The following is a 5,530-nucleotide window of genomic DNA, read 5'->3' on the forward strand; positions in this document are numbered from 1 at the left end:
AGTTCGGTTCCTTCTCGTTACTTCATAGTTTTATATTTTTGTGATCGGATATAAAGGAACTACTTTGGCCTGGAGGGCTGGAGTGTCAAATGCGGTCTAACGATAAGAGTCAGAGCGCTTTTTCATTTATTATTTGGATCAATGACAGCTTTACTTTGCTAATTTGCACTCTAATTTTCTCACAATCTAATTCATATAGAATGCTTTAGATTGCTTTGGATATGTAGGGCGACAAATCGAATGTAGATCGACATTGTATATTTATACTTGGTTATTTTATTATTTTAACATGTCTGTAATAGACCGGAACTTGGAACATTCTCCTTTGTGTACTGGCACTGCTTCATCTACAACGAATGCCCTTTTGTTGTTAGTCAACTTTCTTAGAATCAATCAAGTTAATGGTTTCTGAAACCCGACAGCAAATGCGCGATATCTTACATTCGCCAACTTTAGTATTGACATTCATTTGTCAGTTAATATGCCACTTGTTTTACTAGATACCTTCACGTCCCCTCTTCCATTTCGTTTAAGATGCATGATAAAAAAGCAAGATGCACGAACCACGATTTGTTTGCTTTCTTAAAAGGCGACTATATCGGCGTTTCTCACTTTTTAGATAAAGCAGATTGTGCGCCTATATATAACATGACGTATGTAAGCTGTGCTTACATACGTCATGTTAGGTGCACATATTTATGTGCACCTTAACGCTTTTCCCCCAAAAAGCGTCGTCATTATCATACATATTGATATTGATGCTGGAACTCTGAAGAGCTGAAAAGAGTTTAAGAAACAAATTGCAGTATCAGAAAATAGCAGGCTCTAAACCCGGCGATTTGTTACGTGATGTTTTCCGATACGCGTGCGCTAGCTAAATCGCTGCTGGAACGTGACAGGATACTGTACCGCTAGTCAGTTGAGCGTAGTTTAAATTGTTACCCAGTGCGTTTATGGCGTTATGTTAAGGACCGTACAGCTACAACTTCATCAACCATAAGTACAGCTGACTCATCCGGCGTTATGTTTAGTGACCCTCGGGATGTTAGAAACGCTTTTGCGAGTTATTTTCACTCGGTCTATTTTACTAACAAAGCGGATCATCTATGGTTATTGTCAGTAGCAAAGCTAGTGCCTGCCTCTCTATCTCATCTTTTGAAAATACTGAAATTTAACTTCCTCTTACAAAACTTAGGCGTGCGTAATCAACCACATTTTATGGCATTCCAAGCCTTCTTGTTAAAGGATGCTCGTCTATCTTTACACTGTTTTAACCCAAATTTCGTACTTGTTTCCGAGCTTCAATTTCCCCTCCCTTACAAAATTATAACTGTTCCAATACGCAAGACTGTAAGAACGACTCATGACCTAAATTATAGACCTGTTTCGTTGACATGCTCGTTTGAGAAAATTAGAAAATTGTTTCCTGTTAAAAAAAAAATTTGAAAATGTTTCAAACTTTTGTGGAGCGTAAGATTATTCCTTCCCAACCTAAATTTGTGCGCGATTGGTCTGTTGCGATTTATTTCGTATAATTTTAAATCAAGTTTCACCTACTGTATGTCAGCATGGACAATTGGATACCGTATCTTCCGACCTTTCGAAGAGTGTTGCGGAGTAAACAATGCCATTCCATTCCAACTTCACTTCTGAGAAATTTGTTTTCCAATAACTGAATTCCCTTGAACTCCTAGGAAGGGAAGCACTGGGCCTATTTCCGCTCCTGGTGTAGCTGAACCGTTTCTTTGAATTTTTTCTACTACGCTGTGCAGTGGTCGCACATAGTGGTCATAGGAATTTGTATGGTGGCACTGTAGATTTCGATCGCGAGACCAAGCGTAAAAGCCTCGTAAGAAACCGAAAAGTTTCAGGTCACCCGTTTTTTTGACAAAGGGACCATATGTATCCTCCACTTCTACGAGATACATAGTAGGAGAGGAATCACGTATCCAAGAAACGCTGGCGCTGTGGCACTGTCCCTACCTGGTGGCCTGCGACTGATGCTGTAATTTCACATGGTCACAACAGCCTCACTGTCACGTCTCGCGGTGCCAGGAACGAGACCTGGTCCGCCTACAACTCTACGGCTTTGGATTGCTTCACTGGGGTTGCCACTTCCATCCCCGAAGGTAAATGAGCCGGCAAAAGAACCAAGCCGTCAGTTACCTAAAGTGCAATGATGCTGCTTCAAAATCCCGTTTGACCACATCGACACAGCTCGCATAAGGACAAATCCCATTTCATTCCCACACCATTCCGAGCAAAATGAACCTAATTCTATTCACATTCACTTCATTCCAGTACTGCCGCCCATTCCATTCCCACTTCATTCCAGGGTCGCGGAAGGCCGGAATAATTCCGGAATTCTACCAACTCCAGAGTGGAAACTGTGCAACACTGGTTTCCAAAACCTTTGATTTGGTCGACCATTCGCTAGATCTACATAAATTTCCCTCGTTACGGCATGAGCATTGCACTCTGCACCTTGGTTTTTGGTTGCTTTTCTAACAAACGGAATTTCATGCGAGTCATTGGGCATCACTCTCCACCTTAAATTTCATACTCTGGTAACCCATCGGGGCTCTTATTTAGACGCATCCTGTTTAACATCTCCATAAGGGATTTACATCTTATGTTCACAATTCAGTCATGCTGCAATCTGCAAACGATATAAAGCTGTTTGGCGGATTCCATATTTAGAGGGCTCTGTAAACCTGGTGAGTGGTGTCGGTTCTTTGTGCAATTGGTGTTGTCAAAACATGGTAAAACTCAATTCTTCTAAAACTGTTGTCACGTTTTTGCCCAGGAAAGTAGAGCCCGAAATTTTTTTGTTATCAACTTAACAACGTTCCGTTGCGAAGAGGCGAGAGCGCGCCTGACCTTGGTGTATATATGAAGTCTGCTTTGTCTTTCAATATACATGTTAATACATTATCAATGCCTCCTTCCGTACGTTGGGCGTCATCTCTAGAATTACTCGCTATTTTTCTATGTCATTTGGGTTATTTCGGTTATAATCTTCGCTAATACTAACCAAGCAGTAATTTTTATCCGTTGTCTGGACGTTGTTTTATCCGATGATGGTTTTACATTTTACTCTATATATCAAAAACACTTAGACAAATGCAGTTACAAAACTTTGACTTCTAGACGGTGCGACCTGAATTTTACATTTTTTTAATGAATGTCTGCATGGGCTAGTTGATCCCCTTGATCTGACATCATCAATCAACATTCATGTTCCGAGGTGAGCTCTGCGAAAATCTCATGAAGTTTGATGCCCATCGAGATATCCAAACTAGCCCCACGTCTCGTATTTAACACTCGTATTGTTACCTAGGTGAAGCGGGGACTTATATTTGTGACCCGTTTTCTGTTGCGTTTATTTCGCTCTCTGCCACTACATAATCCACGTGCTGTGCATCATTACCTAGGCTTCGGCTATTCAAGAACACATAACACAATTACTTAACATTTCGCTGGCAGTCGGCTTATCTACGTTCGTTCCTAGTTGTATACCGGAGATATGTAGGTACCAGCCACATACCACATCCACTAAAAAAAACGCGGAAATTAGGCTGCGCGCTCGGGATGATAGCGTAGTGTGGCGCGCATTATCTGGGACCACGTGACCGGACCGGCTTCCCATGACTGGCTGCCACGACCCCCGCGGAGGCTAATGTCGCTTGTGGGTGAAAGCCCTGAGCCGCTGCCTCCCATCCACACAGACCGGCCGCAGCCAAAAGCTAGCGTCCCGTCGAGCCAATCTGGCAATGTCAAAAGTGCGTCGTCACGACACCTGTCGCCTTTGTGCGTTTTGCAAACGCCTGCCCAACAAATCACGCTCAAAAGAAAAGAAGTGCACGATCACGTCGCGCTCCCTGTGCGTGATCGCCTGAGAAGGGGGATAGCAAACGCACAAGGACGACGAGAGCCATGACAATGCATTTTGACAATCCTCGATTTCCCCCAAAGGGTGGTAACTTTGCCCGCGGTCGGACTAGTTTGAAGCGAAGTGTGGCTTCGGTATCCCGGTCCCCTCGCTGCTTAAATTTAGCACATAATTGCCCGGAGCAGAGTTTAATTGCCTGATTTGTAAATATATATATATATATATATATATATATATATATGTGTGTGTGTGTGTGTGTGTGTGTGTGCGTGTGTGTGTGGGGGGGATATTTGGGCAGTGGAAAACATACCCCTGATTAAAATATGCCAGCTAATGTAAATATGTGAAAAAAATATTTCTTAGATTGTAAGAAATTATTTTGAAACTTATCACTCTAAACTCGTAGCGTAACGTTCACCGCGGCTGATAAGGCTACCCCTTAGAAAATAATTTTTTAACTTCAAATTTTACATTGTAATTATTTCCAGCCGTTTGTGACACACGTTATAACGTACCAGGCATTGTCAGAAATTCATATGTACAAGCACCTTTCAACCACACTAGCCTCTTTTCAACCACCTCTGCAGCTTTCAACTGCACTTTCGGCTGCTAGGCTGCTTTGAAGTCTTCCCTCGACTTTTCTTTTCGGTTCAAAAACGTAATTATTTCAAAAAAACGTAATGGCATGAAGTTTACTTCAATATAATGGTATAAAACTAACGTTTGGTTCTTAAGCCGTTGCACAATCGTCATCTTGATTTTGACATGTCCACGAACAGCTCTCGACCTCCTGTGTGGTACGCAAGAATTAAAACACAACTCTAAAAAAGCACACCTCCAGCCACGCAAATAATATATCATCGAGATAACGGCGAAGCGTTGTCACACAAAAATAAAATATTTTAAGGTGCGGACAATCACACTCGTTAAATTCCGGTGTCATTCTTATAATATGAGATGTGATAAAAGGCGCATGTGGGTAGAATAGGGTGTAATTAACGACCCGCACCCCGTAGGACCTGAGAAGAGACACACCGTAATAAGACAGGCAAGTATAAAATTCTATTAAAAGAAAATCACCGCTACAAAAGAAATTTAAAGAGCCCAAAGGACATAGACAGATAGTTTTATTTGCGCCTTTTACGTGTTACTTTTTTGTTATTTCATCCTAACCGCATTTTCTCGAATGGCCTAAGTAACAAAGAGCTTGCTCCCGTCTCATATCTTTTGTATTTCTAAACAGCAATATCTAAACGCTAAATATCTAAAGCGTAAATATCTAGATCAAACTTAACCTTTCATCGCGGTCAAGGTCCGTAACCCTGGTGTTCAAAATCCGCTTCACAAAAGAAAATTGCGCGAATCTTTTTAAGCGAATCTTTTTCTGCTGTTAAATGTCGTGCGCGTTGTTTAATGCAATGACTGACCCGGCACCGCCCGTGTCGACACAAGTTCTGTCGTAAGAGCGAGTCCAAAAGCGTTGAGACATCGGTGATCGGAACCTGAAACACCACAGCAAGCAATGAATCGTAGTGATGCCCTGACATAAAACAATTTATGTGCTCCCGACGAAAGATGCAAGACGGCAGCAAACACAACAAAAGCACCGAGTTTCGCAATAGAGGCAGGCGGGATGCG

This window comes from Ixodes scapularis, unplaced genomic scaffold (assembly GCF_016920785.2).
Source record: "Ixodes scapularis isolate PalLabHiFi unplaced genomic scaffold, ASM1692078v2 PGA_scaffold7__128_contigs__length_106722199, whole genome shotgun sequence".
Classification (NCBI taxonomy): domain Eukaryota; kingdom Metazoa; phylum Arthropoda; class Arachnida; order Ixodida; family Ixodidae; genus Ixodes; species Ixodes scapularis.